The following is a 13,510-nucleotide window of genomic DNA, read 5'->3' on the forward strand; positions in this document are numbered from 1 at the left end:
AGGCTTCTCTTTTTATACAAAATATTAAGCTCCAGGCAAACATTCTTACATTTACAGTAGACTATTCACATATTTTCACTACAAAGAAAAAGCAGAGTCATGATGACAAACCCACATTTCAGTTCGTCCAGCCAACAACAAATTACCCGGCAAGGCCCAACATTTTCATCAGATATCAGTGGACCCCCAATAAAAACGGGGACCTCCTCCTCGTAAAGCAAGTAAGAGAGAAAGGAACAGGGACAGGTGGGAGCAAGATTAGGCAGGTGTGTGTGCGATGAAAAGAGTTTATGGCATGTTCTGCCTTGATGCTATCTCGTTCGGCCACTGGGAGAGGAACTGACCAAACAGGTTCAGCCTGGGGCAATGGTTTCAGCTTGTCCAGGTCAGAGAAAAGTCAATTAAGGTGTACGTGTCCTTTGGAATCGAATTTAGCTGTATTATAAGCCTATGTGAGGGCAACTCACAAAATGGCTGCCGTACACAAAATGGAAGCCAAGGGTTCAGAACGAAAATGACGATTTCGAGGTGAAATCGTCACTCGAATATGACGAAAATGCTTGTACATAGTGTACTAGCCATTCTCGGTCTTTTGAAATAAAAATCGTCATGCTACGACGAAGTTTTATTCACGAGTCCAAAATGTTCAGAACTACAAACCCTCCTTTTGCCCTTACATAGGCAATTAACCTATCCTCATGCTAATCTGAGTCCAGGTCTATATTCCTAAAGTCATTGAGATGTTGCTGTAACATCATCCTAGTACTTAGCTCGTCTCTTGATACAGGTTTCCTTACACATGATGTAGCACAGAGGCCACATATTGCAGGAGCACACTGCACGCACAGACAGAACAGGAAAAGAATGGCTAAGACCATCCCAATGACCATCAGAATTTTCCATCCCCAGCCGGATATCAGTTCCCAGAACCATCCCATCAAAGACCAATCTCCTTTATCTACATGAATAGATTCGGAAATCTTATGCAGTTTGGAGATGGCCTGGTACACTGTTGGAGCGTTATCTGGAATGAAAACACAGCAACTCGATTGGATCAATTTACATACCCCACCTCGGTCTGCAAGTATGACATCTAATGCGACCCTGTTCTGAAGGGTCATAAGACGATCCGACTGGAGCTCAGCAGTCAAGTTACTAAGGGCACCAGCAGTTTCAATTACGGTGGACTCAACCACCCTTGTCAACTGCCTTATGTTCCTGCTGTTAACCATGGGTCCCCAGAACGGCAGAAAACCCTTTGCGAAGTCCCCAAATTCTTGTCCTGCAGTGTCTTCTTTACTCAAGACACCTCTAACTATCCTTGTCTTGTGTGTAGGTGGGAGGCAACAGGAACGAAACAAAACATGAGCCCGAAAAGTCAGGGGGCAACCATGTATAGGCTCTATCATGGCAGATGAAATAGGTACCCTTAGCTGCTAAAAACGAAGGGGAAGTCTGGGCTGCAAAAACATACGTTTTAGTGCAGATACTCTTCCCTAACGGAGCTCTGGGATTCTTGCCAGTACCTTGCAGACACAGGTGACCCTGATGGGGTACAATCCAAATCGGGGAAGATCTCTTAGCTTGCTGTTTCTCACTCAGGGTAGCTCCATATCCGGTTACATTCCATCCTATGTATACTAGTGTCTCATCTCTAGGGATAGTCTCATAAGAAATATCTTCCTTAATCATGTCTACTATACCCTTAACTAGAGCACTATTAGTAGGGGGTAGACTTCATGTGCATATATGAACATTGTTCTGTATGCCCACACAGAACCATTGTGGCTGAAAGGCAGGACCAGATAAGGGATACCTTTATCCGTTGTGTGAGGCATAAGACCACACACCCAACAGTTAGTTGTATTCATTACAAGTTGGTGTTGGTGCAAGAGCTGAACAAAGGAGTTATTAATAAACTCTAATCTCCTAGCTGATTCGTGTTCAGGAAGGGGCTAAAAAGAATGAGAGGAAACAGTAGAAAGAGGAGGTGTAGGCGATGTAGTGGGTGCAAATGTTACTCGAAAAGAGACTAAAACATATCCTATTAAAAACATTATCATACTGAATAACATGAAAATGCACAATATCAAAAAGCTTTTCTTTGTCATCATTTTACGTATTCTGGCTTTAAAGTTCAATGTCTTGGCAGGTCTCTCCATCTCGAAATACTCCATCCTCTCTAAAGTGCTGCCCGCGATGGGAGGTTGTTTCTGCTACGGAATGCTTCTGTCAGTCTAGGGCAACTCCCTTAGACCAACCAGAACTGTCGACCTAACGTCGTCAGCTGCACCCCAAAGACTTTGGGCAATCACGGCCCTAGCAGCGGAACCCGGATGGCGGTTCGAAAAACAAAAATAAGCAAGTTTCTCAGATGGGAGAGCTGCGCTTTCAAAAATAGTACTTGGTGGAAAAAAAACTTTTATTAGTTCGTATTTCTCGGCCTCAGATTATACCGCTGTTTTCCTGGTATTGTATTATCTTGGAAAAGGAGTTTAGGTTCTGTAGTGTCCAATCGAACTGATGGTGATACAGCTGGTTGCAAAATTGTATCACTCTCTTGTTCAGTAAGTGTTCCTTGTACTCGTGCATCACTGAAAGGCAGAAAACGTGGCACAGTTTCAGTCTCTGAGTCGGCTACACCCTTCTGGACCCACTGGTCGTACGGCAGAGGTAAAGGTACCCTCTTGCAGTGGACTCCGTGGATCCAGTGCTTCTTCCCTTCCACTCGAACAGCTGATCTCGTGGAAAGAAGGACGAGGTGCGCTGCGGTCCACCTGGGCTGGTCGTTCTTGGTTCGCTGGAAATTCTTCACGAGAACCCAGGATCCAGGGTCGATGGGGTGACCTGGAGTTTCAGAGACCGGAGACAGGGTGTCATGGACCTGTTGGTGTAAAACACGCAATTTAGCCATCAATTCGTACAAATAATCAAGCAAAACAGGGTGTTCGATTTCACTGAACTTTGTGGGCCTTGGCACTCCCCATATGTTGGCCGGGCGGCCAAAAACAATTTCATAGGGACTAAGTCCCACTCGCGAATGCACAGTCATTCTGGTGGATAGGAGTGCTAAGGGTAGAGCATCAGGCCAGACCAGTGCTCGCTTGAATTTTGGCTAATTTAAGTTTCAATGTGCCATTGTAACATTCTACTAGTCCAGCTGATTAGGGGTGATTTGCAGCGTGAAATTTCTGATGAATGCCTAGCCCTTCGCATACTTTCTTTATCACTCGACCCACAAATTCACTCCCATTGTCACTCCAGACCATTCTAGGCATTCCGAATCTGGGGAAGAACTCTTTCACAAGGGCTTTAGCTGTGGATAAGGCAGTATTGTCCTTTAGGGGATATGCTTCTACCCATCTTGAGAAGGCACAAACAACAACGAGTACATATTTTAAGTTGTTGCACATCTCCATGTGGATGAAATCTAGCTGCAAAACCTCAAACGGATACATAGGAGGTGCAAAATGACCAGCTGGAGTTGGGGTTCCCCTACCAGGATTGTGTTTCAGACACACCATGCAATTTTTTGACAACATTTTCCGCACACTTAAGAATTCCTGCATTTTGCCATACTGGAGCCAGCAACTTACAAATCCCTTTCACACTGATGTGAGCCATTCCATGAGCCATTGTAACCACGGCAAGCACATACGCATCGGGTAGCAACCATCTCTGATGCTCTGACAATTCAATCCAATAACCATTTGCATCCATTCTACCCGTACTTTCTCTCCACATGTTCAAATCTTTCTCTGTAGCCTCAGCTTGAATAGACTTCACACACTCTATCGTGTCTTCACACATTCCAACATCAACAAACCCATCTTGCAGGGCCTGCAACATACATTCGGCTCATCACATTCCTTGCAGTTTCTTTCGCGATTTCGTCAGCAAATGCATTTCCACGACCAACATCATCAGTCACCTTCTTGTGAGCACTACATTTCACAATCGCCACTTGCAGAGGCAAGGTCAGTGATTCAAGAAGCTCATTCACCAACTGACCATGCTGAATCTTAGCTCCATGCGAAGTCAGGAACCCACGTTCTTTCCACAATCGTCCAAAACTGTGAGCCACTCCAAACGCATACTGACTATCGGTGTAGATGGTCACTTTCATTCCTTTTGACAACACACATGCTCTTGTAAGTGCAATCAACTCTGCTGCTTGAGCTGAATTATGTGGAATACGTGCAGCTTCAACAATTGTATGCAAAGTCGTGACAGCATATGCTGCAGTCGTATCACCATTCGGGAGCTTGAAGCATGAACCATCCACCCATAATGTACCATCACATTCAGCAAGAGGAGTATCTTGGAGATCTACTCTCCCTTTCGTTTCTTCCTCTGTTCTAAGAAAACAATCATGCTGTTCTGAAGCATCTAGTTCCTCTACAATTGGCACCAACGTAGCTGGGTTGAGAGTGTTGCATCTTTTTAAGTGCACATGACTTGCTAACAAGGTTAATTCGTAACCTGACAATCGAGCACTAGTTAAGTGCTGTGTCTTGGTTCTGTTTAACAACGTGTCCACTGCATGTGGAACCATCACGACTAACATGTTATTCATCACTAGACCGGCAGACTGTCGAATAGAAACAGCTGCTGCCGCTGTTGCTCTTAAACAACTTGGCAATGCTTTAGCTACCGGATCCAAAGTCGACGAAAAATATGCACATGGACGCTGCTTGTCTCCAAACAACTGTGTCAACACTGATAATGCACAACCCTCGTTCTCACGGACATACAATGTAAAGGGCTTACTGTAGTTGGGGGTACCCAACACAGGAGCCGAACATAATGCTGTGCGCAATTCAGAAAAACTTTTCTGACACTCTTCAGACCAAGGAACGGGATTGGGTGTATCTTTACACGTTAATGCCACCAAAGGTTTGGCTAATAACGAAAAATTTGGTATCCATTGCCTGCAATATGATGTAATGCCCAAGAAAGCACGCACTTCTCTCTGTGTTCTTGGCACACTCAATTTTGCTATTGCCTGAATTCTCTCTGGGGTCAGTTTCCTTCCCTCCTTCGATAAGAGATGACCTAAGTAGGTCACTTCTTGTCGACAATATTGCAATTTGGAAAGTGACACCTTGTGATGCAAATCACACAGATGACGCAACAATGACAACGTGGCTTCTTTACAGATTTTCTCAGTATCTGCAGCAACAAGCAAATCATCAACATACTGAATGAGGGTAGCGCCATCAGGTAAAACAATCGTATCAAGCTGTGTTTTTAAAGCTTGACTATATATTGATGGACTTTCACAGTAGCCCTGGGGAGCGCGTTTAAAGCGGAAGCTTCGTCCTCCTAAACTGAAGCCAAAAATATCCCTGCTCTCCTCAGCAATCGGGATGCTGAAGAAAGCATTCTTCAAGTCAATCACCGAAAACCAGGTTGCAGAAGCTGGAATCATAGTCAATAGGGCAGTAATGTCAGGAACAACTGTAAATTGTGGCACAACTATTTTATTCACCTCTCTAAGATCAATCACGAATCTGTAAACAGGTGGCTGGGAAGGATTAGTTTGTTTCAAAACAGCCAGAACAGGACTATTGCAAACGTTGCCTCGTCTCTTCAATCACATCTTTTTCAATCAGATCGTAAACGATCGCTAGCAAAGCTTTTTCACCTACACTAGAGATTTTGTATTGGGGAATTCGTGGCATTTTAACATTGGCTTTCAATGTTACAACATATGGTGGTATTTCTAAAAGACCCACATCATTAGGACCAGTAGCCCAAAGAATATCAGGAAGAAACGACAATTCTGTTGGAAGTTTATCCCTTGATAAATACATTGTAGAAACCACTTTCTTACTTAAAGTAAGTTGTACTCCTGAAGGAGAACAGTACAAAGTCGCATACAATCTTTTTAACAGATCTAATCCTAACAAGTTTTCACCACAACCTGTTGTCAGAATAAGGGGTGCTTCGAATTCACAAGGACCAACAGAAAGAGACAAAGGGTCAGAAATCGGATTTCTAACCGGGGCGCCAGAAAAACCTACTGATACATTCGTTTCGCCAGACAAAGGTGCGCCAGGGAGTTTGGAGTGCATAATAGAACTCTTTGTAGCACCAGTATCCAACAGAAAAGGCTCTGACACACCTGATGTAATCACCTCAACGTATGGTCCACTCTGATCTACTGGAACTGAAACAACTCCCTCTCTTTGTCTATGACTCTCTTAACAATCATTACCTTCCATATGCTCATCTTCTGCATAGTAATCATCAGCATAGTACTGAGCCGTCCTACCAGATGCGTTATTCTGCTGATCGAACCTATTCATCGAATTTTGAGGTGGAAGAGACTGTGTGTTCTGGGGGAAATTTCCACGTCCTCTACCTCTAGACGCTTGTTGAACACCTCGACCTCTTACACCAGAAGCACCATTTGCATGCTGTAATAAAATAGGACAACTATACTTGAAATGACCCTCTTCCTTACAATAGGAACATTGATTGGGACCTACAGGGACAAGTGGTTGAGTATACTCGACTCTTTGCGAGTTCCTCTGATACTGTTGAGGCTGCTGATAATTATTCTGATAGTTACTCTGAGCACCATTATTCTGGCCACCACCACCACGTGGCGGATATGCTTGCTGTAATAGAACCTTCGTTTTCAACTCTTTAGTTTTCTTTTCTGCTCTATCTTTCTCGTCTTTGTCTCGATTTTCGTAGTACTGTGCAGTAGCCAATATCTGTGCTGAAGAGGAAACTGCCCAAGAACTCTCTGAATCTTTTAACTTTTTACACAACTCGGGAAGCTGATTATGCACAAATTTATCGACTAACAATCGCTGACCACCTTCTGTGCTCATATCTTGACCACTGTGGTCGACAAAAGTTTCTTCAAACCTGGTGAAGAAATCTGACACCGTTTCATCTTTCTTCTGCTTACACGCAGACAACTTATCCCAATTCACACGCATCGCAGGCATTATAGTTTTCATGTAATCAATGATCTTACCAGGAAGTTCTGCTACTAAAGGCTCAGGTTTAGCACCACCAATTTGTAGGGCATCTGCAGCAGCAATATTAGCCCATGAGTCACCTAATTCCTGATCATGATCTGCATGGTGAATCTTTCCCCATAAAGGCTGTGGAACAACGTTCCCAAACAACATGTCTATATCCGCAAAATTCATGATACATGTTGGACCCGGCCTCGTGGCGTGGTCCTACCCCTCCCGCATGGCGGGCCCCGGACGACATCGGCCCTTCATCCAGCCCAGGTCGGCCTCGGGCACACGTCTGCACGACCTACCAACCACCAGACCCGCCATCCGGCGGCCCCCAACCACTGACACGGCACACTCGGGCCGCCCCAGCATTACCGGTCCGGTGCCACCCTGGATCCACATCCCAGGCCCGACGCCATCTTGGGCCCCTCACGTCACAGACACGTGGTCCCGGCCCCACCACGGCCACAGCCCCAGCGAACCCGCCATCGAGGCACCAAGAACCTCCGGGGGGTAAAGTGGCCACTCAACCAGAGACAAGGAGAGGAGAGTTTCGATGGTCCTCCAACCATCCCCGGATGCCTGGTTTCGATCGGCCTCCGGCCTCCCTGGGCGCGGGCTCCACCCCCCTGCTGGGTGTCTGGACACCATCATCCCGGCCCCTCTGACCCCCAGGCGAGAGGGTCCGGACATCAAAGGACTCCAGACCTATATCTGGGCCAGCCCCGGAGTAGGAAGGCAGTTGTATCCCGGAGTCGAGAAGCCCTGCTGACGCTGTCGAGGCTGACCCCGAGACGAACTCACCTTGCTGTTCTCCCTGGACCCTGCTGGCGCTGCCGCGGTCCATCTTTGCTGTAACCATCTTGGAGCCTGCTGGCGCTGCCGCGGTCCATCTGTGCTGTAACCATCTTGGATATAAACAAAAAGGTTAGTTTTTTAGTTTACGTCACTAGTTTATTTTTGATTTAAATACTAGTTGAATTTTTTTTATTTTTCTATGATTTATAAAGTTACTGTTTTTTGGTGTATATACAAAAAAAGACTAATACGTTGACATATATACAGATAATTCAAAATATACATGAGACAATTTCCATCAATTTTTGGACACATTCAAACTTGCACGCTGGCCACAAACATTCATCCATCTACATTCAACCAATACAAACAGTACAAATCCCAAAGGTCAAGGTCAAAAAAAGAACAAAGGTATATATAACAGTGTCAATATACATATATACAGTTTTCACATTTTTGAGTATTCTTTCTTTTTTTATTTACAGAAATGTTCGCCCTATCTTATTTGGACCTAATTAGAGCAGCAAAAATTCAAATTTTTTGACACAATGACCATACAACCGGTCGACGCGTTTCGAACTCCCCAGTGCGGAGTTCTCCTCAGGACCAACAATCTACAAAGACAAACAAATCGGTTTTAACATCTATGTCCTTAAGATGCTGTTAATTAAATCAATTGTGAACCTCCCAATCAATAGCTCCGCTCATACCGTAGTTGGGTAACTCAAATACTCCCAGAATGTTGTGTGCTTAACACGATGGACAGCTGTAAATACAGAGACATAACATACAATTTAACACTCATTTCTGGTGTCAGACCTGCCATTGTGCAACTGCACTAATGCGACCTCAGGGCTTACCTTGAAAAGAAGGTTTGAAGAAATATCTGGAGGGAAAATGGAATGCATGTAAGCCTTCATCAAAAACCTTTTGTCCCAGAGAACGAGTCTAACCCAATGTTCCTCACCGTTTGTTTGAAGTACAGGAATCCTTTTAATTTTTACGGTATGCGTGTGACTGAAGCACAAGCGCCCTGCGGGGACAAAAATGTCACGTACCCTGGTTACTGGTGGAATTCCTCAACTATTTTGCCGTAAACCTCTGTGCTCCCAGTGTGTTCTTACAGTGGGTTTCTCTCAGAGTCCGCCTACAGAGTCGAGTTTCCTGGTTTGCAGGTCCCGGTTTACCTAACTGGCAATATTATTGGTCGCCCGTGCGATCACGTGATCGCTACCTCCGTTAGTGTTTTTTATGGATTTAAAGCGGAACTGCCCATTGCGGGAACCGAAACATTATTGAGGGTGAAACCTCAGCGCTTGAATAGATCTAATCCTGCACGGGATACTGGCCATAACGGCTTAGGGACATGGTAAAAATGAACAGAGGATTGCCTCGTCACGGTGTTAATAGGCCCCCTAGGGGTGCGCCCCAATATTGCACTCAGATAGTCTTTTCATAATTGCAAATTGCATTCTGGAATTTCCTCTCCGCGTGCAACTTCGTGGCTCTGTGTTTAGTGGGTGAATGCAACTGAAAGCATCACAACCCCTGTTATGAGTACCCAAACTGCGTGAACCTGGGTCTGAAAATGGATTATCCATCTCCCCTCACTATCTCAGAAATTTCGTTGAGACCTGTGACAGAGGTATTGTATTTCAATATGAGCATCGCCTCACGTTGGTTCAGTCTTTCCTCTAGGTTTCCACCCCGGGTATCATTCTCAATTTTGGAAATTACGGTCCATTGTAGATCCTCCTCTGTATGGTGATGGGTATTCCAATGATGCACTAATGGTGCATTTGGTGTTTCTCGTCTAAGTCTCGATTTGTGTTGAGTTATCCCCCGCTGCCTGACCTCTTGCGTTGTCTTTCCTATGTACAACTTCGGGCAAGGACACATAACTCCATACACCACATTTCTGGTGAGACAATTTGTGAACGTATTGTGCTTCCAATGTATCCCATTGAACGAGAATACAGATCCTTCCTTGGTTTGTGAGCAGCAAAGACAATTCCCACATTTACGATGTCCCTGAATGGGGGGTAGTCCTAGCATCCCTCTCAATGAAGTTTTTTCTGCCTGGGGTAATGAGGTCCTCACAATATGCTGTGCAATGTTTTTTTCTTTCTTAAACGCGAAGAGTGGGACCTCATTCAGATCACTATTAAGGTCTTTAACTAAGTGCCAATTTTGGGTTACCATTCTCCGCAGCACATTGGCATGTGGACTGAAAGTGGATACACATACTATTCTTCAAGCGCTGAGGTGTCACCCTCAATAAAGTTTCGGTTCCCGCAATGGGCAGTTCCGCTTTAAATCCATAAAAAACACTAACGGAGGTAGCGATCACGTGATCGCACGGGCGACCAATAATATTGCCAGTTAGGTAAACCGGGACCTGCAAACCAGGAAACTCGACTCTGTAGGCGGACTCCGAGAGAAACCCACGGTAAGAACACACCGGGAGCACAGAGGTTTACGGCAAAATAGTTGAGGAATTCCACCAGTAACCAGGGTACGTGACATTTTTGTCCCCGCAGGGCGCTTGTGCTTCAGTCACACGCATACCGTAAAAATTAAAAGGATTCCTGTACTTCAAACAAACGGTGAGGAACATTGGGTTAGACTCGTTCTCTGGGACAAAAGGTTTTTGATGAAGGCTTACATGCATTTCATTTTCCCTCCAGATATTTCTTCAAACCTTCTTTTCAAGGTAAGCCCTGAGGTCGCATTAGTGCAGTTGCACAATGGCAGGTCTGACACCAGAAATGAGTGTTAAATTGTATGTTATGTCTCTGTATTTACAGCTGTCCATCGTGTTAAGCACACAACATTCTGGGAGTATTTGAGTTACCCAACTAAGGTATGAGCGGAGCTATTGATTGGGAGGTTCACAATTGATTTAATTAACAGCATCTTAAGGACATAGATGTTAAAACCGATTTGTTTGTCTTTGTAGATTGTTGGTCCTGAGGAGAACTCCGCACTGGGGAGTTCGAAACGCGTCGACCGGTTGTATGGTCATTGTGTCAAAAAATTTGAATTTTTGCTGCTCTAATTAGGTCCAAATAAGATAGGGCAAACATTTCTGTAAATAAAAAAAGAAAGAATACTCAAAAATGTGAAAACTGTATATATGTATATTGACACTGTTATATATACCTTTGTTCTTTTTTTGACCTTGACCTTTGGGATTTGTACTGTTTGTATTGGTTGAATGTAGATGGATGAATGTTTGTGGCCAGCGTGCAAGTTTGAATGTGTCCAAAAATTGATGGAAATTGTCTCATGTATATTTGGAATTATCTGTATATATGTCAACGTATTAGTCTTTTTTGTATATACACCAAAAAACAGTAACTTTATAAATCATAGAAAAATAAAAAAAATTCCACTAGTATTTAAATCAAAAATAAACTAGTGACGTAAACTAAAAAACTGACCTTTTTGTTTATTTCAGATAGGTTTATTTCAAGGTGATTGAATAATACCTGGTACTGGCACTTGTTTTGTTATTTAATAGTTTTGACTCAGCCTTACCGGTCAAGAGTCACGACCCTGTGTCGTTGTGTATGTGTGTAACCATTTTGGAGCATGCTGGCGCTGCCGCGGTCCATCTGTGCTGTAACCATCTTGGAGCCTGCTGGCGCTGCCGCGGTCCATCTTTGCTGTAACCATCTTGGAGCCTGCTGGCGCTGCCGCGGTCCATCTGCGCTGTAACCATCTTGGAGCCTGCTGGCGCTGCCGCGGCCCATCTTTGCTGAACCATCTTGGAACCTGCTGGCGCTGCCGCGGTCCACACTCGCTGACCCATCTTGGAACCGGCTGGCGCTGCCGCGGCCCACATCCACTGAACCATCTGGGAGCCTGCTGGCGCTGCCGCGGCCCAACCTTCCGGGACCCCCCAGCTCGAGGATTGAGAGCTGTGCGAAGGGTCTCCTTACAACCGACCATCTATAAGACTGTCCCGCTACCTTGCCCCCTTTGCCACGAGACTTTCTAGATCTCCGGATCTGCTGTATATAATTGAAACAATACTTATTGCCAGATAAAAGATTGAGAACGCTATCCACGTGTGGTGTACTTTTGTAGTGGTGTGATTACTCTGCTGTACGATTCTAGGAGAGGGCCCTCCCGTCGGAGGCCTCTCGACATCGCTCGGTCCCTTCTCTGAAGGAGGGGTAGACCTAGGGGTGGTCAGTCAGACACCTTCTGCCGCCCCCGGGTTCGCCTTTCTAACATTGGTGGCAGGCGCTGCGATCCGAGCCCACGCAAAATCGTACAGAGAGGGATCTACCCGCTACGTCAGAAAAACACACGGAGACCATGACGACCCAAGGAACCAACCTACCTACCGAATTCCAGAAAGAGAAGATAGAAGAATACAGCCACAAGGAACTAAAACAATTTTGTAAAGACATGGGTATCGCTACCACTGGCCTGAGCACAAAAGAGGACTTCAAATCGGCCCTACAAGCCTGGGTGGAAACCCGAGACAGACCACCCCAAGAGGAGAATAGCCCGAACGGGCAACCGGAAACCAGCGCACACCCGACGGGGGAAAGAACCGCCACACTAAATGCGGACCTCATCCATGAAGACGCTCGAGAACGAGAGCGCAACCGGTTACACGAATTGGAGCTGGCACGGCTCTGGCTAGACGGAGAACTCCAGCTAGCGGAGAAAAAGATAGCCCTCGAGCAACTGCGGCTGGATGGGGATCTAGAAGAGAAACGGAGACAACGTGACCTCGAAGAAAAACGACTATCATATGAACACGAACGAGGCCTGAGAGAACTAGAAATCAAAGCCAAGATCAACGAAGAGAGCGCGGCCGGGGCCAAGACCTCGGCCCCTCCCGTGGACACCAAGGTTCACCTACTAAAAGAGGTAGTCAAAGAATACTACAAGAACGATGACATCCAGCAATGGTTCAAAGCCTACGAGGTGGCCATGACCGCCCATCGGGTGCCCCTGAAGGATTGGGGCGCCGGCCTGTGGGGAAAGTTCATCAACGAAGGGAGGGACGCCCTGCTGGAACTCCCTGACACCGAGATGACCTCCTATGAACACATGAAAACGGCCCTACTCACGCGCTACGGACGCACACCCGAAATGTACCGGCAGAGGTTCCGAGACTGTAAAAAAATCCCCGGTACCACGTGGGTGGAATATGTGAACTTTTTTAGCAGAGCCTTCGAGGGGTGGGTCAAAGGCAGTCAAGTCACTACCTACCAGCAGTTGGTCGACCTTATGTTATGGGAGCACCTCTCCAACAACTGCTTCATTGAACTACGACAGCACCTCCTCAACAGCAAGTTGACCGAGCCACGAAAGCTAGCGGTCGAAGCAGATCGGTGGGCGAGCAACCGCGTCCACCGGAACCCCACTGGAGAATACGGACGAGGGTCCCCGGGGAACCACCGGCCGCGAGGCGGCGGGTCTGGTATCAGCCGGGGCCGAGACCTCCCGCCGGGGTCTACGCCCGCCGCCGCTACACCGGCCTCCAGCCCGAGGGGGGCCCCTCCAGCCCGACCGGGGCCACGCCCCCACGTGACGTGCCACAGATGCCAGCGGCCGGGTCACTATGCCAATGATCCTTTCTGCCCCATGTACCAGCGGCCCGGCACCACCGGGCCCCCCGGTCGACAAATCACCGCGGCGGCTTTGAGCGCAGAACAGGACGAAGAAGAAGAGGTCCCTATGGAACCAGAAGAATGGGAGTC

This window comes from Lissotriton helveticus, chromosome 1_1 (assembly GCF_964261635.1).
Source record: "Lissotriton helveticus chromosome 1_1, aLisHel1.1, whole genome shotgun sequence".
In the NCBI taxonomy this organism is placed as follows: Eukaryota; Metazoa; Chordata; class Amphibia; order Caudata; family Salamandridae; genus Lissotriton; species Lissotriton helveticus.